Below are 25,313 nucleotides of genomic sequence, written 5' to 3' on the forward strand. Positions count from 1 at the left end.
AACTCCTAATCTCTTTTGCCTGCTATAAAATATTAAATATTAAAGTGTCTTAAGGCCAAGATCATCTGGAAGAATGGATTTTAGCTTCAGTGTTTATGTTAAGCAAAGTTTAAGTGGTGAAGCCAACAGTGTATCTATGCGGCAAACCGTACTTGCTGATCACAGAGCGGCATATCTACCATGAGATAAGACCCTTCCCTCAGGAAAATGAAGTAACAGCTGACAGAAAGGACTCAGGGCCAAGCAGCTGCCAGTCTACAGACTTCTGATTTTTCTCTCAGCATCAAAGTTTCTTTCCTTACGGGTCCAGTTGACGTTCTCTCCTCCGCCTACAATTAGTGAGTCCTTCTTTTAATTCCAACTAGCACATGTGATTCCTAGTCTCACCAGCATGTCCTGTTTTATCTGTAAATTAACTTCTTCCTTGACAAAATAAATTCTGAGTTCCTGGAAGGCATGGCTCTATTTTCTGCTCTGTCTCTCACATCAGTTCATACAGTCTGTTGACACTGCCTGGTAGACTAAGTTAGAGCAGTGACTTCAGGGTTATTTACCCAGACTTGCTCTCTTGGACTGAGAGAGATGGCTCAGCTGTTAAGAGTACTTACTGCTTTTGCAGAGATCAGGGGTTCAGTCAAAATCTACATAGCTGTGTGATGCCACAGTTAGTCACAACTGCCTGTGACTCCAGTTGCAGGGCATCTGATGTCCTCTTCTGACCTCTTTGGGAACCCACCATGCACATGGTGCATTTATATACGTGCAGGAAAATATTCAGAGACAAATTAAGTAAGTATTAAAAATTTAATAGACATGCTTTCTCTTCTGTCTTGGATATAGAACTAAACAATCCTTCTCAAGAAACGAAGATCCGTAATTACAACAACACTTCCCATTTATTCTAATAAGGTCTCTTATGAGCATGTGTGTGAGGTGTGAGTATTCATGTCTCTTTGCATGTGCATATGTGTGAAGAGGTATGACTGTTCATGTATATGTGTGTAAGTGTGCATGTAGGGGTGGTGTGAGTACGCATGTCTGTGTGTGCATGTGTGTACATGTTTGCATATATGTTTGTGTGTGTATGAGTGTGAGAGTATGAATGTCTGTGTATATATGTGCATGTGGGGTGGTGTGAGTCTGTGCGCATGTGTGTGTATGTTTGTGTATATGAGTGTATGTATATGAGTATGTGAGTGTGCATGGCTGCGTGTGCATGTTTGTGTATACAAGTGTGTGTGTGTGTATGCATTTGTGTATCTACCTGTCCTTCTGTATTCTTGTGAGAATGTGTGTGTGTTTGTGTGTGTGTATCTGTGTGTGTACCTGTTCTGTATTCTCCTTCTAGTTGTAATGAGTCTCAGTGGCTAGGAAAGGCAAACAAACAGCAGAAACTTAGGTCCTGAAGTCAGCTTGCTGAGGAAGCTGCCCACAAACCAGGAGTCTCTGACTTGGTCTACTTCAAAATCAAAACATCAGTACGTTTGGAGTATCACATCTTTGTGGAAAGCTGCTTGCTGTAGCTGTCCACAGTGGCTGTGGCACTTCTAGTGAGTCTAGCAGAGAGAGTCTAACCTGATATTACTGCTCAGCTGAACTCAGAACTGAATTTTGTAGTTTCCAGAAAGTGAAAGTAAACTGATTTGGTAATTTTCTGGTGTACAAAACATTGATAATTATGTCAAAAATACCATTCAGTTTGTTACAAGAGCTCAAAGTCACATAAAACTGCCTGCTATTCAGTAGGTACCAGTAAAGGGCCTTTCAGTACATGAATATGTTTATTTTGAATTAGTTTTTAGCAAACAGAAATGATACTTTAAGAGGTCATAAAAACAGAATCCAAATGTTTTGCATTCATTCTTTAACTGCAATTATAGTAAAAATTCTTTGAAAATATTCTTCTGAGTGATGGCTACAGCAGAAGATCTTGACAGGACTTAGGTATATTAAACAAGATGCAACAGTAACATTTAGAAAAGAATGGGGTTGTTTTTGGTTTTGGGGGTTTTGTTTTGTTTTGTTGTATTCTTGGACCATCTCTCCAGGTCAAAGTTTGGGATTTTGTAGTTTTTTGTAGTTTTTAAAGCTTTACAGAGACCAAGCTGTGTCGAAATGAGAACCCAGGTACAAATCATGTCATAGTTATTTTAACAGATCTATTGTTCTTTCTAGGCTCATTGCTCAGTCTGAGAGAATTTTGTCTGGTTCATCTGGTTTTGATCATTAAAGGCAAACTGTTTACCTACAAATAAGGGAGAAGCAGGCATTTGTTTGATTTGCTGAAATCACGTTTCAGTGAAGGGACAGGGTTATTCTCACTTCCAAGGGTTGACCTTGAAGTTTACAGGACACAGTGGACTCTCCAGCATCACATGAGAAAACCCAAAGTAAAACTAAATGCATAACCCAGATTAAGGCAAAATTTAATGAAGCTTGTACTTGAAGTCTGACTAAAATTTAGACATCTGATTTCAGATGATTTTGGATTAATTTTAGAGAATTTGGCTTCTTAAATAAGCATATTTATTCCTATTTTACTTAACAACCCAACTTCATGTAAAAAGTTTAGACATATAATTTATTCACATATATATGAATAAATTATATTATATATAAATTATATTATATAAATTATATATTATACATATTATATATTTATATATACATATATATGAATATGTAATATTTCATCTCCAAAACATAGTTTTTCATTTTTAAGTTTGTTAATGTTGTTTCTAAATAGTGAGTAAGAGAAAGTTGGTATATCTGTAAAATAAGTCACAGAGACTTAGCATTATTTAACTGTTATAAGGAATATAATAACAACAACAATAACAAAACATCCAATGTCTGTTTGGAGGGAAACGCTTGAGTAAGTCATGAATGTGCCTGTGTATACACAAACATGCAAACGTGCACACAAAGTAGAACAATATTCAGCTGTTAAAGTGAAGGAGGTAAATCTATACTTAGCTACTGCAATGAACTTTTAAATTTAAACATTCTGTAGAGTTTATGTTTACCCCATCCTGCATCTGAAAAACAAACAAAAGCATAGCACACACACACACACACACATATGTGTGTGTGTGTGTGTATGTATATATACATTATATATATATATATATATATATATATATATATATATATATATGACATTCTTTCACATTCACTACTCTGATCTTGAATGAACTGGCAAGGGGTTAGAAGGAAAACATTGTACTTCTGTAAATTTTTAAAAGAATTAAAATATTAAATAGTATCAAGACATAACGATGGCCAATGTATAAATTTTTAGTCTTTATGGAAGGTATCTGTGAAATAGAGGAGGACAGGGGTTACTATAGAAATGGGTCTTTTTATTCTGTCTAGGATTCTACAAGGCTACTGGGTATTAATTGTGGTCTCGGGATTTTTGTCTCTACAGCCTTGAATTTACACCCTGTTCCCATGACTTATTCTGTCAGAAATCATCATTGGTTAAATAAAAATACACATAAACAGCAAGTGAGACAGAGTTGATTAAAGTTTTTGAATATAAGCATGGCTTAAAGAAGTTGAAGCTAAATAAGAAGATGGATGTTCTAGATGCTACTAAGAAAGAAGTATCCATGTTCCACTCACTGGAGGAAGCATGCATGGGTGAGTGGGTGGATGATGAACTGATGGGTATTGAGTGGTAGATAAATAATGGATGAATGGGTCCATCGATGGATGGATGATGGATGAAAGATAGATGAAGAAATGATGGATGGATAGATGAAAAATGCACAGATGCATGGATAAAACAGAAAAGTTAATAACTAATCAAGATAGATTTACTGCTTTTTATTATTGAGGATTTCAGAAGGTCTGAAGAAGTTAAGGTCAAAGTGGACAAGTGGACAACGCAAGAGGTATGAAGGGGAGACTATAAAAAAAGCATCTGGGTTACTCTCTATCTCTGCCTCCCACCACCAAAAGTATGAGTAATGTAATTGCTGATGGGGCTGTAGAATGGCTGTGACCTAGCAGTTGGGTTATCTCTACTTCTACCTCCATTATAGATGTAGACGTAGCCCAAGGGAATTCTCCATGTGCAACAGGTAGACTATCAGCTGGAGTGGAAAATTACAGTGAGTCATGTATGATCCCAGGCACCTTATGGATTCATAGAGTGACTATGGATGCCTCAGCGATGACACTTGTCATCTGTTCATTATACCAAATACATGAGTAGCAACGGCTGAAACTAGATACACACAGAAGCACCATGATGAAGAATGGAATATAACCCGAGTAAGAAGCAATAGGAAGCAGGGGTCAAGGAAAAATGCAATTCATTTAAATTTAAAGATAGACTTAAGGAAACCAGGCACTTCAAAATGAAAGCTAGGTGGCCAGGAAGTCAAACATATTATGCCTACATTGTGGATCGTCTGAAGTAGGTTTTATTAGCAGGCCAGTGTAAAGACTTGGGCCAAATGTCAGAGGCCAGAGTTTTGCATTCAACTTATTATCTGTCTAAAAGAGAGGGGGGTGAAAGAAAAGGAACTTTGTTCAGAAGAACAAGCTGGCAAAAAATAAAATGAAATGAAATAAAATAAAATAAAACCATGCCCTGAGGGATGTTTAGATTACCTTTCCAAATCTCATCTGTTTATATATTTGAGGCCAAACCTAACCTTTTGTTGTCGAACAATGCTCAACTGAGTGAACTCAAAACAGTCTCTCTTTAAGACTCAGGAAGTGATGGACAGCCCTGCAGTCTTCCCAGGCTTCCTTACTGACAACACAGACTGAACAAGGGAATGAGAGGTTGTGTGCCCAGCCAGTTCAACCTGCAGGACAGCCAGCTTCCAGTTGCCCTGTGGCCAGAGTCTTTGAAACAAAATCATCTTTCTCCCCTAACTGGGGAGCAAAGCTTCCTGCCAAAAATTCAGGTAATTGCTTAAAGCTTCTTAGTCCCTACACGTGATTATTCCTGTGCCCTGCTCTGTGCTTACTGTTTATCTTTACAGGCAAAAAATAAATAAAATAAAATAAAATAATAAAATAAAGTTGTTTAAGTTGTCTATTTAAAAACCAGTGCAGTTGGGTATCTACTACAACTAATGTTATAAAATTAATGATCATATTGTGCTGTGCTCATTAAGATTCGATGTCTAAATTTGGTGGATGTTAAGTAACTCTTCCCACAAGGCCCCCTTGAGACAGAATGAGGTGTAGGCAGAGATGCCTGAAAGAACTCTGTAGGATCCCAAACTCTCCAGCACAGTCAACAATCTCCCCTTCATTGTTTTACAGTTCCCATCTTACTTTCCTAATTTAAGAAATACAAACCCATTTTGAATTGATGTCCTTAATCCAACCAAGTGTTAAGGAAATGAAAACTGAAGAGCTTCTTTAAAGTACTAAATGAAGGAAGGTAATTCTATTAGAAATGCCGACAATGCTTAAAACATTAGTGTTTTAACACAATTAGAAAACTCAGAGAATTCACTCAATTACCCCTCTTTGCAGATATAAGTGATCTCATAGCTTCTTAGTTGGAACCCAGCACAAATTAAGACTCAGCCTCCCAAACCAGCTGTGCAGCATCAGGAAAGTTATTGAACTTCTTGCCTCAGTTTTCTAGATTGTGACGTGAACAACATCCAACAGCATAACTGTTCTAGAGATTGTGTCAGTATTTTTACAGTGTCTACAAGATCAGCCTGTGCAGAGTCAGTGCTCTGTAAAACTGGCCATCATTTCTTATAACTTTGTCTTGCATCCATTTCCTATTTAAAATAAACAACCTTTAAAATTAATATTGTGAACATTTAATTATGAATATATATGTATTATGAATATAATATATATGAATAATTATGAATAATAATTATGAATATAATATATATGAATATATATACATATATATTTAAATAGTATTTAGTGTTGGGTGATAAATTAGATCCCTTCCTTCCTTCCCTCCTTCGTTCCTTTGCTTCCTCCTTTCTTTCTTCCTTATTACTTTCTTTACTCTCTCTTTCCATTTTTTTTGTTTGCTTGGTTTGTTTGTTTTTTAATTTTTTTTATTTTTCCTGACTCCCAGAAGCAATTTTGCAGCCTCTCTTCTCTTCTCTTCTCTTCTCTTCTCTTCTCTTCTCTTCTCTTCTCTTCTCTTCTCTTCTCTTCTCTTCTCTCTCTCTCTCTCTCTCTCTCTCTCTCTCTCTCTCCATATATATATATATATATTTACAGTGTCTACAAGATCAATATATATACATGGCCTCTCAGGCAAGCAATAAAGATAATGGTGAAACAGATACAAACAGGTTGACAATGGAATACTTCTCTATCAACTCTCCATGGAGTCCAGGGTGTGGCACTCACTGACAATCATAATTATCATGACAAACTGATCAGGAATAAATTGAGTTGACAAATTCAACTGGGGAAAAATACACAGTCATTACTCATGCATCGCCTCTGAATCCACACCCTCAAGACATCTCTCCAATCCCACCCGTCTCTCAGCGCCACAGCCCAGAGTAACCTTGGACTTGACTTTGAGACACATCTCTTCAAGCTTGAGTATCTGTCTCCTGATGCACCATATCATGAACTCCTGAAAAGCAGGTTATTTGTCTCCTTCACTTCTATATCCCAACTCCCGATACCTCACAATAATAAGTAAAATAGTACTTGTTCACTTAAACTAAAAGAGCTTACTTGGAGGTATGAGAGAATATAAGCTTTTTTTCATAAGAGCATTATAAGAGCACAGACTAAACTGGTAAATCCATAATGGATGTGTGAAAACTTGCATCATTATTTTCATTTCCTAAGAAAATTGGAGCTCAGAGTTTCTCAAGGGTTACTCAAGTATACAAGGAAAATAGAACAAACAAAATGTAAATTCTACCCGATACTGTTCATTGGCAAGGAGAAAATAAGAATTTAGCGATGATTGCTTTAGGGTTTAAGCCTATATAATCCCTTCTAAAACTGACTCTGGATGCAGGAATGCATTGTCTTTTGAACAACTATTTCATAACCCAAACCTTACTGCCCTGTCTGCAAATACCACAGCAACAACTAGATCACTAATGCTACCCCACTGGTAGTATTGGAACAATATTGGAAGCAACATTGTTAACTCCCACAAAGCACCTTTGAAAAGTTTCTGTGGACTGTCCTGCTTTGCTTGGATGCTGTGGGTGACATATTCCTTCATCTATAATGATGCATCTTATGTAGGCTATCACAAGAGCACCCATACCGGTTGAACTTGTCTGCATGTGATTGTGGGATGGGCTTCCAACTTCTCCTTTGCAGAGCTGTGAGATGAACCAATGTCTTTCCAGATAGAAACTGGAAAGTTTCAGCCAGGCCTGCACAAGGATAGGATGCACTGATGTCTGAGGCAAGTCTGTTAAATTCCACTGTGACCTCCTGAGGAAACACCTCTCATTTGGAGAAGCATTCTGAATCTCTGCCCCTTCTGGCTTCTTCAGTCATATAATTTTGTTTGTAAATTTTTAATCTCTTAGCCATTTTATAACTCCCATTGGATGAGCCTTTGCAAAGTCTCTTACCTAGCTTTTACATGAAAAGAAAGAAGCCCACTTTAGTTATGAGTGCGTTGGGAACTAGCAAAGCACATTAACCATATGCTAATAAATAAATAAAACTAGAGAGTATGAAAATTAAATATATGTTCTAAACTAAACAAGTCTCCTAATCTGGTGTTATCAGCAAGCTATCCAAATTCTGACTCCCTCCACCCTGAACTTTGAAGCTAAATGCATAAACATAAACAAATATGGAAGACTCTAACAATTTAAAATAAGGACCTTTAAAAAACAAAAGAGTCCCAACCATTTTCTGTTTTTAATTTAGAATCAGTTAACCATTAAATAATCATGTCATGAGAGCAATGAAAGCCATCATAGGAAAAATCTAAGGTGATGGCCATTAATGACAACATAGGAAATAGAAGGCTATCAAAGTCAAATTTCCTGCGCCCCTGCCAAGCACTTAATGCTGTGACCCTTTAATACAGTTCCTCATGTTGTGATGGCTCCCAATCACAAAGATATTTACATGGCCATTTTATAACTGTAATTTTGCAACTGTTATGAAACACAATATAAAATTTTTAGTTTTTCAATGGTCTTAGGCGATTTCCTGTGATAGGGTCATTCAACCCTGAAGGGGTTGTGACCCACAGGTTTTTAAACCATTGCTCTAGATGCCCAAGGGCTCAGAAACTGATCTGAGCATCAAAGTTCCCTCTCCTGTCAGCCAAGACTGAGCCCCAGCTAATAGTGATGCCATTTGGGTTGAAGATTTTCATGACCATTTTTCTCCTCAGTTTTAACTAAGTATCCCATGGGTATAGTTACCTCTGTTGGCAAAACTGGAAGTAGAGAAGGCAATCTGTAGGTGTGGAGCAATGACAGTTCATTGGCAGAGAACAGAGTCACATGGGGGAAGCATCTGACGAGGTAGCTCCAGTAAGGAGGTCCCACAAAAGTTTCTTCACTCCTCCGTCTCTGAGGACATTTAATGCCTAAATCCCAGATGAAGTATTTGAGTGCTTGTGAGTGCATTTTGATAAGACTCTGTGGCCATTTAGTTATGAGTGAGTTATACGTTTAATTTTGAAAGCATCGATTCAGCATGGCCTCATTTCTGCTTGACTCCAAACCCTCTCCTGTCCTTCATGGAGATGCTCTTTTTTTTCCCTGCATGGTCTACACTGTCTTCAACAACAAGCTTAGTCCTCCCTCTCCATGGACTTCACCACGAGACTGCCAATGAATGGTGATTAGGCTCATTTTGAAACTTTGATTTGTTTTTGTTTCCTTTTTTAGGAATGAAGATATTGGTTACCACTATTTTGATTTTATCTAGATGTGTCTATTCCTTACTTACATTTGTGTTCCAAACACAGGGAGATACTACAAATACTCAGGAGAGCCAGAGGCTGAAGAGGAGGACTTGTCTTTGATACCAAAGAGAATACACGTGAACACTTGTGCACTCACACATCCCCACACATGCCCACACAACAGTCTTTGAAACAACTTACTAGCTGAAGGGTGACTTTTCCTGAGATAAGGTAGGATTAGGTAGGAGTTAGAACCAGATACCAGGGACTCTTATATCCTACAGTAGCTGCTTGCTGTCTGTTACTGCCTGAGCTATTTCAGCACTTGTTATGGGAGCAAGCTTAAATTCCACACTGATAGATGTCATAACATTGCTTAAAGATATAATTGTCTTTTAAATAGGTGGCTACTTTTTTTTTAAGTTGGCTCCTCTTAAAATATCTAGGTAACGCAAGGGGCAGAGAGTGATGTACTGGTGTTGACTCTGTTGCATGATAAAAGCTCGTAAGAAATAGCAATCTGCCTCCTTGACCTCACTGTCCCTGAGCTGTCCTGTCTAGCAGGTGTGACCGCCCCCTCAGTTACAGACAAGGAGCTTACAATAGTTCTCCAGTAATAGTTCTGTTGTCATAATCACAGAAAGAAGATTGGAGCCAAGCTGCCTAAATATCACTGTAAGTATGGAAATCACATAGGTACTCACCAGGCAGAGGTGATCCTACAGAATCCAGCATGCAGGTTCTGCAAACTGGAAGGAAGTCAAAGACTTAACTTGTAAGCATTAAGTGTATAGCATACTCCTTAAGAACAATGAGAACGTGTTGATGTACTAGGTTGGGACAGAAACAGGAAGATGATCCTGGGCAGATTTTTCCATCTTCTTGATTAATCAGATCACCAGGCCCAGTCATATCCTAGATAAAATCCTACGTAATATCCTTATTTGCATTTCACAGCTGTTTGGCTTTTAACACAGTTTTAAAACATACTGGGCTACCTTATAGAAACAGATAGTGATCCTTGCTATGGCTGAATTTCTCGGAAATACATGTATGCAAAAAGCCACATGCCAAAGCATGAGTCGAAAGGCTACTTTGCCCCTGTGGTTACTTTGTTATGATAAGACTTCTTACACTTGGCTACTTTGGAGGTTTAATTCTTGGTGCAAAACTACCCAACCACTAAATGAAGATATTTTTTTGATTTCTGGCTAATATTTGGTCAACACTGTAGTAGGTTTGAAATCTAGTATCACTTGCATAATTAAATGAAAAGCAGTATGCTAACTCCTACAGAGTATGTACTCTGCTCTGTGATAACACCCTGGGAATGTACAAGTTGAACTGAATATAAAAGTATCCATTAGTTGATTGTCCTGTCTGCTGGGACATTTGCCATTGCAGTAACACCTATGGCTAAAATTTAGTCTGAATTGTGATTCACTGATTACCACTGATAAACCTTAAAAAATCACTATTATCTGGAAAAAAAGGAAAAGATATTAACTACAGAAGAATGTCACTCACCAGGCAATTTAAAGTCAGGCAGTGGAAACAGTTGAGCCCTTTAATGAGAACACAAATTTCAGGTGATGAAGCAGGCAGATGGACAGGACCCACTAACAGACTCATTAGGATTGCAGTCCTGGAAGTCAGCAATGCCAACAGCTTCCAATGGAAGTGAGGAGAATCTGTTTAATTTACAGAATTAGATAGCAATTCAACAATATCAACCAACCAACCAACAAGTTCAAGAGATGACGAAAAGCAAGGGGGGTGGGGGGGGAAGCCCGTCCATCATAGCTAGAGGGACAGTGGAGGTGGGGATAAGATTACAAATCTCACCTTTAGCTCCAGCTTCCAAGATAAGTTAGAAATATTTGCTTTAGAGAATGAACAGAAATATATATCCTCTGTTCCATGGCTTATCTTTCTACATTACCCTTAGTGGAGGTAACTGAACTCAAGTGTTACTGAGAGGGCCTTTCTTATAATTCCAGTGTTGTCCCGTGGTTTTATAAGAAAGCAGAAGAGAAGAACGTGGGGAACACTTCATATGTCCTTCCTTTGTGATCTTGTCTCTTTTGTTATTATTTAAAAATTATACTAGAGCGATCCATACTCATGAGATGATAAGAGAAATTTATGAGGGCCAAGAAGAAGAGTCAATTCTGCACATTGTTGGCACACATCTGAGCTTCTACCAGAGTCTAGAGTCTCTGGCTCATGTTGTCTCACATAAGATGGCCTGTAGTGTTGAAAAGTCCAGGAATATCCCTAAGTGTCTCCTTCACAAAAAGTGAACAGAATATGATGTCTTGATCATGTATAACAGCCCAGATAAAGGGATGAGCTGAAAGAACTCAATCCCTAGCGAGTAAATATCAATTCTATCAAATTTTCCACCCACAATCAGCCAACAGCTTAGAGAAAAATAAGGTGCACGTCAATCTTCTAATGGCAAAAGTGATGAATGCCCAACACGTTAATATCCCCAAAGCCTAGCCAAACTTGGAGAATGGAATGTATGCTCAATTGAATGCTACATGGAATTCTATTTAGCACATGAGGTAAATTATCATGAATCATTATAGGGGTGTTTCTTTCTCATAATGCTTACGGGGTACAGCCTCAGGCTGCCTGGGTGAGTCTCTGAACAGGAACACACAGCCGGCTAGCATTCTGAAGGTGGTGCTGCCAGACTCCCTCCCTCCTTTAGATGACACACACACATTGCTGAAGAAAGAAAAAGGTGGTGATAAAGTACAGATCACTCATATTCCTGCCTAGAGACACTAAGCAAATAGCAATGCAAGGTCTAAATACTTTTTCCATGAAAACAGAATTTGCTCCCTTCTTGAAACAATGAAACAGCTCTCCTATTTGCAGCTGTATCAGCAAGAGTTGTGTTGCAGAATAGTTCGTTTCTAAACAGAAACCATCTTCTAGAGCAGTGGATAGGAGCAGATGTAAAGAAACTAATCTAGATTAGCCTGCAGGTGGGAGAAGCCAAGCACAGGACCCACATTGTCCTTACAGGACTTTCGTTTATTTCTATGATGGCGTTGCCTCACTGAAGGACCATTTATCTCAGAATAGAATTAAATTTGCTGACTTCATCTCTTCGGTTTATCACCAAAATAATGCCGATAAATACAAATTCCATTTGTATCTAGGTGCCCTCCTTATATTTTCTGAAGCTTTATTATAACACTGTGTGGGAGCGTGCTTGTTTAGGAACATCTATTATACGGTTTTGTACCACTGCCATGCAAGATAATTAGAACTCAGAAATGATACACTACTAACAAGTTTAAGATATGATGCTCTCTAACTGTGAAGCTTGTGACTAAAGGAGACAGATACATGCACATCTCCTTCTTCTCTCTAGATAAGGTTTGCTTACAGGCACATGGCACTGAACTACCCTGATGCCTTCCCTTCCCTTCTTTGGAACCTAATCCTACAAACAGATTTATAAACTTGAAGCCTGAAAGCAGAACTGGTAAATGGAAAAGACAGAGATGGCGGTGCCACCCTGACACACCTCCAAATCCTGGCCTCTCCCTCCCAATCCAGTCTTAGATAACCCCACCCTGTACATCCACCCTTGCTTGGCATTTTTTAATGTCTGTGGGATTTTCCACTCCCTATGTGCCTAGTGCAGAATTATTTTTAAGTATCCACTAAAGTGCTCCTAGCCTAAAGAGGCTTAAGTATACAACCCAGGAAGGGGCAGTAGAAACAGGTCTCTTACTTGACTATCCTGGAAAGAAGCAATTTTGTCAAATAGAATTATACACTCTTGAAGAACTATTAGAAGTCCAGAATTTTGAGTAAGAAGGTGGCTATAAATGTCCTAGTATTCTCTTTTATCCTAGTATAAACATGAGTACACACAATGGTGAGTCTTCATGATCTCTCAGTATCTTCCCCATGCCTGATGGTATGCTAACACTCCAATATTTTCTACTCAGCAAATTTTATCACTACCAAGTATATGATATGATTATGTGAGATAAACTCTGTTAAGTTGTTCTCTCTCTCTCTCTCTCTCTCTCTCTCTCTCTCTCTCTCTCTCTGTGTGTGGTGTGTGTGAGTGTGTGTGTGTGTGTGTGTGTGTGTGTGTGTGTGTGTGTGTGTGTGTGGTATGTGGTGTGTCTGCCTGTCTGCCTGTCTGTCTGTCTGTCTGTTTTTCTAGGTACAATCTCATGATAGCACTCTATGGCCCAGGCTTTCGGGAACCTGTGATCTTCCGGTTTCTACCTCCCAAGTGCTGAGATTATAAGTGTGCATAACCTGGCCAAACAATAATGCTATCATTTCTACCTAAATCTGGAATTTAAAGACTTAGACTTCCAAATAAAATAGGATTAGACAGAACTTTGCTTCCTCATCTCAGATGTCAGCTCAAGTTTGTGCCCTAAACATGCACTTGCCATGATGATGAAGAATGGGTCGATGTTACAGCTGTGGTTGTCCAGTGAAAGTTTGACTGTATATGTCTGCTAAACCTAAAAACTGAAGTTCACATTCTAGGAGACATGAAATAAGAACAGCTATCCACAATGGCAAAGGAATTCCCCTGCTAAGGGTAGTGATTCCAGATATACCACATTCCTTAAGTCAAGTCAAGTCAATCAGAGCAGATTCTAAAGAATCTGAACTTCTTTTTATGATTTACTTACATTTATTTTATGTGTCTGTGTATACCTGTGTGTATAGACATGCACTTGATTAATAAGCTACAGAGCCATATCCCAAATCAACTAGAATATAGGACCTACCCAAAGAGCAATGCACTAGTTACTGATATGTTTCTTTTATAATCTAAAACTTAGCTCCTCAGTAAAGAACTGGAGTAACATAACACCAAAGCATACTCTATCCAACGCCCTTATATCTGGAAGCGAGACGAACATGTTAAGCTATGATCTTACCAAAACCCTTTACAGCTTACAGTCATTGATTATAAATTATGCTATTCACTCTTTTAAAAAAGATCCTTGTTAGGAAATTGCTATTAAAAAAAACACAACATACTTTTAAGTGAACAAACTGTAATTAGGGGTGAAGATTGTGGACTATTTGTTACCATTTCCCATCTCTACCTATGAGCTGCTACACGGCACAGTCTCTTCTTTCTGACCAGTTGTGATCATCAGATGCATCTGCAGAGTTAGTAATGTGGGAACAGTGGAACTTCGTGGGGCACCATGATTTTGACAGAGGTTGGGTAAAAGCTGAAAAGGGCTGGGGGAAATAACATTAGCCAGGTCCTAGAGGAAAGAAAATCATGTGATATGAATACAAGTGTTTGTTAGAGCTGCTATCCAAAGGTCACGGTAGAGCATGACGGGTAATTCAATCAGAGAGGAAGACAAGCAGGCACCAGACCATGGGAGGCCCACTTTGGTTCATTCCTTGAAAACTGAATATGCTTCATGTCGCTCCTTGATCAGAGTTTTAAAAGCTTCACATAAGGGCATAACCAAGAAAATATGCAGGAGAATGTATCTTTGTATAAGGTGAATAAAGTCAATTTATAGATCAGGTATGTTTCACAGCACAAACACATCTAGTCAAGTGATTTGTTCTTAGCATGGCTAATGTATTACTTCCTTTGAAGGGCACTTGTATAAGCCCAGCTCCTAGCATCCTCATAAATCCTTGCCCCAAATAGTTTTCATTAGCATCTCTGTTGATTTCAAGCTCTGCTTGCAATCGCATCAGAACTGCGTTTATCTAGGCAGTGCTTGGACAAAATGATGTATCTGTCTGCCTTCTATTTCAGGCAGCGCCACTGATTCACACAATGAGACGCTTGACCTACTTAGGCCCAGCAGGAGATCCGAAGAAGCTGGGCCTTCTATCCTAACAGCCACAACACTGACATTTCCTGGTAAAAAAGGTATTTGAACCCAAACAGAGTACTCTCAGGTGGGTTAGGGCTGTAGCAGTATCGCCAAAGGTTAAGTTTCAGAGTGTGCAATTAATGATACCCCTGAAGCAGTCTGTCTGCTTCTCTACAAAATCTGAACTTTTAAACTGGAGTGTATTGTCTAATTTTGTTTTTCATTTTTTTTTTGTAACGAAATGGGGAAGTTTCGCTTCTATTCCACAAATCCTTATCCCATGTAGTAGGAGCTGTGCACCTAACATGAATACCTCTTAGTAAATACAAAGTTGATGCAGACCTGACACGGTGGAAGGTAGAGATCATGTGGGAACGTTGTGCTATGGGCTAGATGACAGAAACAGAGAGGAAATAGCCATGCCATTTGGTAGTGATTTGCTCTTGAGAATCTTCTGGAAAGCGAGAAGGCCACCTGAAAACTACTCCATGAGTGAATTCTACAAGGGTAAGCTAATGGACATGGAGAAGAATAGGAAGAAGACGGATGGAGAAAAGGATGATAAAGATGGTGATGCTGGAAATCCACAGCGCATGCACAGAAGATACATCCCAGAGGAAAAGGGAGGAGGCCTAGAATGATTATGGAGCTGACTAAGAGGCGGTCCTTTAATACCTGGCCACAGGGGAGAGAAGGGTTTAAGCAACAATATGATACAGGTTGGTACTTTTGAGAAGTTATTGAATGACTCTGAAAAGAACTTATTTAACAGAAAACAATATTAGGAGTCAGGAGACAAGTTAGTAGTCTGTGTACCAGCTGTCCAATTGAGGAAGGACATGGGTCAGAGTGGCAACCAGGAAGATGCCAAAGGATGTAAATGGTTAACAGTCCTACCCACTCGTAACTTCTCTAAGCCACAACAAAAGACCAACATGGAAAGACATCTGTGATATAATATGCAGCACTCACATACTGATAGTAACCAACAGCTTTCTACTTAGACTTTCTACTACCTGCTCAATAGGAGGGACATCATGACTGGTCCTAGAAACCTAGCCAACTATCCATGCCTAATGAGGTCATTGACCTTAGAAATGAAAGTATTGCTGCCAGTTTGCTAAACCAGCATTAACTTCTTACTACATTCTAAGTCTTAATCTTATACCCACAGATAAGTGTTGCTCCCACCCATTCATCAAAGAAGCTTCTCTTCCTAAGCAGATGGAGAACATTACTGTATTAGTCAGGGTTCTCTAGAGCCACAGAACTTAAGGAATGCCTCTCTATATTGAGGGAATTTATTGTGATGACTTACAGTCTGTAGTCCAACTCCCCAACAATGGGCAGCTATGAATGGGAAGTCCATGAATCTAGTAGTCGCTCAGTCCCAGGAGGCTAGTTGTTTCCTATAGGTCTTCTGTAGAATTAGGTTCCAACAGATGTGTTGGCAAGTAAATGCAAGCAGGTAAAGAAGAGTGAATCTTCCTTCTTCTAACATCCTTATGTAGGTCTCCAGCAGAAAGTGTGTCCTAGATTAAAGATGTGTACCACCATGCCTGGATGTGGGATTTGCTTTGACCCAGACTTGAACTCAGAGATCTCCTTGCCTTAGTCTTCTGGTATTAAAGGTGTGTACTACCTTGCCTGGGCCGAAGCTTTTCATGGCCACTGTGCCTCAAGATCTCCATGCCAAGATCCAGATCAGAAACTTGTGTCTTCCAGCCCTAAGATCTGGATCACAAGCGAGCTCTCCAATTCTGGATTATAGTTCATTCTAGATATAGTCAAGTTGACAACCAGGAATAGCCATTACAATCACAGAGAAATACAACCGGACACAGTGTAAAGATAAATGGATAGTGAGGGACCAAGTACCAAATGATACTTCTGCATCACAGCTTCAGATTCTAGAGCTAAGGGAATGCCATAGAAGAGACAGAAAGATTGGAAGTGTCAGAATGCCAGGAAATCTGCTGGAGAACTCTCTCCTTAAAAATGGCTGCATAAGCCAGATTATGAAAATGGCAATACTAATACACTAATGCAGGAAAGGGAATATTCAAAGACCTCACCCATAGACAAAGAAACACAGGCAACTAACAACTGATAAGAGAGGGAGAATTAGCTTTTCCCAAGGATGAGTCCCCTTATTGGTTATCCATTATAAAACTGTCACCCTTACACACAAACAATAAAAATGGACTCTGAAAGTTGTATTTATATGCTTGTGCATAAGTATATATACATAACGTATGTAATGGTCATGATCAAAGCAAACAAGTTTATCAATTTCAGGATGAGGCATCAGAGAAGTTAAAGGGAAGATATCTGGGAGAGGGCTAAAAGAAGAAAGAAAAAAGGGAGAATGTCCTTCTATTTTAATTAAAAATGCATAAAATTAGTTTTAACGGATGAAATAAAAGTCGGAATTAAAAAAAAGAAGAAATAAAAAGTCATTAGAAGTAATTTCATACCAACAATGCAGATATCATTGTAAGGGCAATTAACTGTACATAGGGTAGTGCTTAATGAATTCTCATTGACAAAAATACAAGATGGAAGTTGGAGAGACGGCTCAGTAGTTAAGAGCACTGATTGTTCTCACAGAGAACTAGAGTTGAGGTCCCTGTTCCGTACGAAGAGCCACACAATTGTCTGTAACTCCAGCTCCAGAGAATTCAGCAATCTGCTTTGGCAATTGCAAGATACCATAATTCATGTGCACATACAAATAAACACACACACACACACACACACACACTCGTACACCTGCACAAATAAAATAAAATCCTCTTTTTTTAAGACCAAAAGGAAAGTATAAAACCAGAGACAGAAGGTGATAAAGGTGAGGAATATATATTAAGTTACAAAACATTTTCACAAGACCTTGCTCAGTGAGCACTAGCTGATCTCAGAAAACAGAAGAAGCCTCAGGTGCTAGGACCCTAGAGCCCTGGGTCTGTGTGGGACCCCTGAATCTCAAAGTTAGAATCTCAAAGTTAGAATCTCAAAGTTAGTAGAATATGGTCTTGGGCAACATTCTTAACCACAATGAGTTGTATTTTTAATAATTGTAACAAAGAAGAAATAATTAGGATTGAACCTACGCTGTTAGGGTTTTCAGAATTAAAGGAAGCTGTCCACAGAAACTAATTAGTACAGTATTTGGACAAAAAAATAAGCATTGCTTTGTAAGAGTTATTAGCATTATTAAGCCCAGAGTTTGTTGAAGACAGGATTTTTTGTTTTGTTTTGTTTATTTTGGAGGATAAAGGCTCTAACTCTTTGTTGCCATGCCAATGGTTTTGAGACCTTTATCAGTCTAAGGAATTGATTCATGAGCAAAGCCATCTGAAAATCTGACCTTCGACCTCTAGTCACAAGGTGCAGATATTTTGAAGTGACAGGCAACCTCCCAGAAATGTGGTTTGCTGGCAGTAAGGTCCCTTGTGCAAGAGAGATACTTGTTTCTCCACAGAACCTACCTCCTTCCCAGCTATTTTCAACTGCATCTATAGATGTCTCAGCTGTCTGCAAACACTATATCCGATTTATACAGTCAAAATGCGATCACCCTAGTTCTGTTCACTTGGACTTAGCCTAATTTAGTCAGGGAAAAAAAAAGGTCAATTTTGACAGCTATAAACAGAATATAAAATGCACAAGGCTACACAGGCTAATTGTAATTCCAGGGAACACATTCCGCATGGTATCATTTAGTTTTGAAATGAGCCCTGGAAGTGGCTGCCAGACACATGTAAATAGCCCAGTTCCATGAGATTCCTTCTGCACTGAAAATCGGATTGCATAACTGGTTGCTGTAGTGAATGTAACAGTCTTAAAGGAGACAACATTGGGGAAGAGTGGTAGCCATTTCGTAGTATTTATACATTACAGTACTAGGGAAGCCATGCTTTTCTGCTAATGGACTCTCTCAAACACAGGGGAGAAACCCCACACATTTTCAACTGCAACACACATTAGCTGTCTCTCCTTCAATGAATAAAACTAGAGAAAATTCTTTAGCAAATGTAATTTTAATAACAACAACAAAAAGACTCATTATATGGCTCCTGCTATAATGAAAGATATTGACAATTTCATTTTGTTTTACACACTGATCTGCTTTCTCTCCAGTGGCTAACCACCGTAGTGCCAGAGTTCCACAGTTAGCTATTAAATCTAACATGCTTCTAAATTCCACTGGCACATTAGATATTTGCACGTGCGTGTGATTTGGTCTAAAGTCTGCTTCAAGTAGCATCATACAATATGTGTCTTTTAAAGTGAACACTGTCTTTTGGATATCACAGGGCAGAAAAAGAGAATCTGTGTGTGTGTACATTCACACTCGAGCATGATATGTTAGGCACCCCAATAGACTATCATAATGAAGGCATTTTATACTGTTAAAATACAGTTGGTAACTAAGTCTTCAGCCCAAAGCAAACAATAGTAACTTTCTCATCTACTTGGGCTCATCTCTCCTCTTCTGCCCTGTCTCCCACTCTTCACCCACTAAGACCACCCTTCTTCTCACTCCTCACACTACCTCTACATCACTACTTTGCTTATTCTTTTTCTTTTAATTCTTCACTTTTTTATGTGCGAGAGAGGTTATGTGCACCACATACATGTAAGAACCAGTGGAGACCAGGGGAGAGTATCAGATCTGCAGAACCAGAATTACAGACACTTGTAGGGGCTGGTGACTGAACTCTGGTTCTTGGCAAGAACAGTAAGTGATTTTAACCCCTGCACTGTCTACAGCCCATTTTTCAATAATTCTTAAATAGGTGTGATTAAAAGGTATTTGTGCACCCAGCTTCTAGACAGTCTAAAGCTCTGGCAGTTAATAATTTATCGAGATCCCACAGCATGCCTTGCATTTCTTGGGTTTCTAAGGAACAATTAATCCTTGTGCTGAAAAATTTCACCCCCGGGGGAGAAAAGCACAACATATATTGAATATCAAAATCTCTAAGTTGAAAACTAAGAAGCTGTATAGTCAACCTCTGTTTAAAAATTATGTTTTATTTTTGGGGATTATGATATAATTAGATCACTTCCACATTTCCTTTCCTCACTCCAAACCCTTTGACACACTCTTCCTTTCACTCTTTAAAATTTATAACCCCTTTTCTCATTAATTATTGTTTTATGCATATATATACAAATATGTGTGTATATATCGCTAAATGTATAAATACAACCGGCTCAATCTGTGTAGTGTTACTTGCAAGTATCCTTTTAGAGGCCTACAATTGATCAAGCTTCTTATTTCATGAATGTCATTTGTAATACACTGTTTATCAGTGTATTACAGTGGTTTACGGCTGTAACTGATTCCAACATTTTAAAGAACAGGTACTTCACCATGCTCCTGAACTTTCTAGGAGGACAGCCACCGCCATGAATAGCTCTAGTTATCGCAAGTCACCCTCATATGAAAGTGAGTAGGGTTGAGTAGGATTTCCTATATTCTCCCCATCAGCTCCCGCTATGCAAATTTAACTTACCTTCTTTGTTATTTTTTTCCTTTTGGCAATTCTCTATACTATTTCTTATTAATCCAAAAGGTCTCCTTGGACAATATAGTCCACCCATGACTATACAGCTCTTCACAGTATGGTTCCTAGTTTCCCACAGCCAGCTCATAGCTTCCCTGTGCAACTAATGTAGTTTTTACTTATTTGCTCTCTCAGTACCTCAGAGGATAAAGAAAGTTAACTCTTTTTTTTTTTTTTAAATCTCCTTCAGATGCCAAGCTGGTCTGGCTTCTGCATCCCTAGTCTAGGGGCATTTTCATTCTCACAGTTATTAAAATCCCTGTCATCTTGGTCTTCTCATCCTCTCAGTCTTGGGAAAGAAGCAGAGAGCCATAATGTGTTTGAAAGTTTTTGAGTGTCACAGTAAATAAATGGCTTAAAAGAAATAGGTTGTACCAAACAACTTGAAGATTGTGTCAGCGCACTGAAAGGAGGCTGGTAGTTCTCATGCATGAGTGTTTGAAGATCAGCTCGGGAGATACAAGCAGGAAAGGAGAGACAAGATGTGATGAAGAAAAGAGTAGAATACATGTGTGAATATAATATCAAGTAAGTCTGAGACTTAAAAAAATGGAGAACACAGCTGTTTTTAAATCTTATTACCAACAACCTTAAAAATCATCTTCCTCCAGTTAAGAACTCCTGTCTGCCATCAATGTCATAAAGATGCTTAAATGTGCTTTACCAAGTCCCTCAGCATAACAAACAAAACCAACAGGAGCAGTGATCTTGGTCCCCATCACCTCCATACCACAGTTTCCTGGAGTGTGTGACTGGAGGTATCCTTGCAGGGCTTTATGGGATGTGAGTTTCAATGACACCAGTATTTCACTTTGAAGAGAGTTTCACTTGCAAATGAATCTCAAGGGAAGGGAATTCTATCATGCATTCACATCGTAGCTTTCATGAGAACTAAATAATTGTTATGAACACATAGCGTTGGTTAAGTTGAGGTGTGGTGATTATGGTGATCCCTAAGAGAGGCACCGTGTTAAGTTAAAGGAGTCCTCAAATAATTATACGAGGGAAATAAGCTGGAACATTTTACGAGATTTAGGCAACAAAGAGCAGTGTGGTTGTCAGCTTAAGTTTTGAAGAAACAAGCCCCAACTGGATATTTTCGTTGTTCTCTGAGCTGCCTGGGAAATCCGATTAATCACAAAAGGAATTGAACTATAACAGGGACAGAAGGGCAAAAACTCGCTTCCCATTTTAAGGAGGTGAGATTTTAGTTATTCCATCCTCAACATTGTTTTCTGTCTCTTGCCTTGATACTTGAGAATACATTATAAAACTAAATAGTAAAAGAAAAATTACAGGTATTCCTTCTACTGCACATTCTGGGACGTTACATCACTGTGTTTTTAATATAAAATAAATCTCATTAATTTCAGCAATTTACCCTAACATCAAAACAAGGACAGACACAAAATTCAAAAGTTCAATTCATTCATTTTTTTGGGGGGGGGGAAGGGGGTAAATATCCTGTAAACTTATCATGAGGCTAAATGGTGTGCAATATGTGTTGTTTATTTAACACTAAAGTCTTTTATGTGAATTAGTTTAATCTATTTTATTTTTATGAAATTTCTGTATATAGTTGAAGCAGATAGAATTAGAAGTTTCAATCGTAAACAAATGAAAAAGACTGGAGAGATGTTTAACTTGCCCCAAACTCAAACTAAAATAAAAATATTAAGAACTTCCAATATGATAACCTTTGCTTTAACTTTGTAGAACACACTATAACCAAAGCAAACTTAACATATGCTAGGTTTACAAGTTCTTATGTTGAAGATCTGGAGAGATTACTCTGCAGTGAAGAGCACTGGGGCCTCTTCCAGCAGACACAGGTTCATTCTTAGCACACACATGACCACTCACAACTAACTGTACTCATGCATTAATGAACAAATATATATACAATCAATGCTCCCGTACACATAAAATTTTCAAAAGAGGTTCCTGTGTAGGTTTACAATTGATGGTTGAGACACAGGAAATAAAGGACTAAGAAAAAACTCAAGGCCAATGTTGGCCAATGTTGCCAGTAGCAGGAAGATGCTGCGGTTCTCTGGCTCTGGTTTGGCTCCCTGACTGGCATCAGTAACCGTACAGCATTTCTAGTCAAACCAAGAATCTAAACCCCAGCTGCTTCTCTGTTCCATCATATTTTGCTGTATTTGTATTACTCTTGCCTAGACCTTGAGATATATAAGGAGAGAGTAGTTAAGGGCCTTGTCTAAGGTCTCATTGATGATACATAGGAGTGTAGAGTTTGTAAATTGGTAGACTATAAACCCACAGTGCATATGCTATGCAATAGTATATTCATGCTAATCAATAATCAAGAATATATATATATACACATATATATGTATATATATGTGTATATATATGTGTTCATATAAGTATGACGAAAATAAAGTTTGTTTTTATTTTATTGCTGATTCTTATTTAATGAAATAAATGCAGGCTTCTTTCTTTTTGTTCTTCTTTTGTGATGCTGGAGACTGACCTCAGGGTGTTCTCCACGCAAACTAAATGCTCTATCACTAAGCTCGAACCCTGACATTCATTTTAGCTTTCATTTCGAGGCAGCATTTCAGTAAATTGTCTAGGCTAGCCTGGAACTCACTTCTTAAGACAAGCAAGACTGAAACTCATTTTTCCTCCTCCTGCTTCAGATTCCCATGTAGCTTGAATTGCATGCCTATAATACCAGGGCTAGGCCTATTTGATCTCTTTGCTAAAGAATGAACAAAACTCATGTAGCCACTGCAAATTCTCAGTCTCATATAAAGTATAATGAACACACCTTACTCTCACCTTTACAACCTTATTTTAAAGGCAGCACATAGTGTTCGCCTTTTAAGAAACAGAAATGTTGTTTAACAGATAGTTTTGATCACTGACATAGGAAGGTTATTGAGGCTGGGAAATCACTCAGAAAAGAGACCAATGAGAGGAAGCAGGGGGACCATGACAGTAATAGGGGGAGCCAACATCATGATGAACCCACTGTTTTATGTACCAACTAAAATATTTAATTAAAGAAGTAAATGAAGCTCAGAGAGTACAATCAGGAAAAAAAAACAATCAAAGACAAACAGAAAGACAAACTTTGGAATGAAACAAAATAAGTGAAATCTACCAAATTACTGTTGTATTTGCTCAGTGGCATATTTTAACCTCCTCTAGAACCTTAATCAAATGTGAATTTATTTTTTTCTCACATAAGCTAGGCAAAGACCCATTGATTAAATATTAACTGTAACAAAAAGATGCGAAAGAACTTATGAAGAAAATATTCAGGGAGAGGGCATCCCAAGCTGCTCTGAGCAGCCTACTACTATCCATGGTGGAACTCCATTCTTCTCACACCTCTTCCCCAACCTTCATCAAACCTGCAGATCCTGAAACATACAGGTTAGCTTCCCTTCCCCCATGTATCTTCTCTGCTGACTGAGTCCTCTGGGATACCCCAGAGCAGTCTGCTCTCCCGGGTGACCTCCACCTCTCCAGCCACCTTCTCCAACATGTGGATCCTGAGCCATACAGACCTGCTGATCCAGAACCATACAGCCCAAAGATACCCATCAGAGGACTGCCACATCAGGACCATCGAGGTTAACTCCCATCCCAACATCTACTTAAACAGGAACATCCAGGGACCAAAATCATCCATATGGCTAAAGGCCCTCAAAAAAAAAAAAAAAAAAAAAAAAAAAAAAAAAAAAAACCACCATCAACAGAAGTCAAGGCTATAAGAAAACATCAGACCACAGTGACCTTACTGTAGCAAGTCCTGAATATCCTAACATAAATGATGTACAAGAAAATGACCTTAAATCAATCTTATGAAAATGATCGAGGTCTTTAAAAAGGAAATAAATAAATCCCTTAATGAAATATAGGAGAATACAATCAAACAAGTAGAGGTCTTTAAAAAAATCCCTTAAAGATATTCAGAAAAATATAGTTAAACAGATAAAAGCAATAAATAAAACTGCTCAAGACTAGGTTGGATAATGAACAGGGGACATAAGAAGAAGACAATGTCCTGTTTTTCTCCTCAGTGTAGACTGATCTCGTGAAACATAATCAACACATTTTAGGCTATGAGATAAAATCCCATAGCTCAGAGCACGCGTAGGGGACATCTGCTGAACCTTCTCCAAGGCCTTCTGGGTAGTTAGAGAGGCCAGCTGCGTGCCTTCAGGCTCTAGACAGGCCACTTGTCTAGGTCAGGCCACCAACTCCAGGCTGGCCTAGCACAGCAGGGGAAGATTCTGGTCTGCCTTTGTCCCACAGAAATGTTCCTTGGAGTTCTTCCACACCCTTCTGATTCTCTTCTAGAGTGTTCTTTGTAGTGGTACATTCCAAATTAAAGTTATGCTATGTCAGCTCCCATTTCTGTCTTTCATAAATATTCTCCTTGCTAAAGGCCTTACAAACAGTGATTTTTTTTTCTTTCCTCTAAGCCCCTCAGTATTTATCTGAGACAAAAGTTTTAGTCCTTTCCTTGAGCATTTGTTCCTTCTCTTGAAACATATATGTGCATGCATGTCTAAATACATACATTTATTTTGGGAGTTTGATTTCATCACTCTTTCTTCTTGACTCCCATTGACAATTATAAAATTATAAAAATAACCACTGAAGCAAGCTACCAAAAGAACTGAGAGCCACAGAGCCATGCAGACTGATAATGGGAACAAAATAATTGAGAACAAAACACTTTGTGTATCCTCTCATGACAAGATTGTTGTTGTTCAGTATTATTAAAGGAATAAACAATTAGCACAGACATGAGCCTGCACAGTGTGATTCTTGACTCCTATGTTCTTCCCACACCCAAATGATGTCAGAAATGTTTAGTTTTCACAAAGAAATGGTAGCCAGCATGGCCAAATGCTAAAAATGACTAAGCTAACTATAAAATGTATCATTTCTAAATATCACATCTGCAAATAGGTTTGAATACGGAGCGGTATCTTAGCCAGTCTGCTGACAAATAGCTGGTCATGCTTCACACAGGAA

Source organism: Arvicanthis niloticus, chromosome 19 (assembly GCF_011762505.2).
Source record: "Arvicanthis niloticus isolate mArvNil1 chromosome 19, mArvNil1.pat.X, whole genome shotgun sequence".
In the NCBI taxonomy this organism is placed as follows: domain Eukaryota; kingdom Metazoa; phylum Chordata; class Mammalia; order Rodentia; family Muridae; genus Arvicanthis; species Arvicanthis niloticus.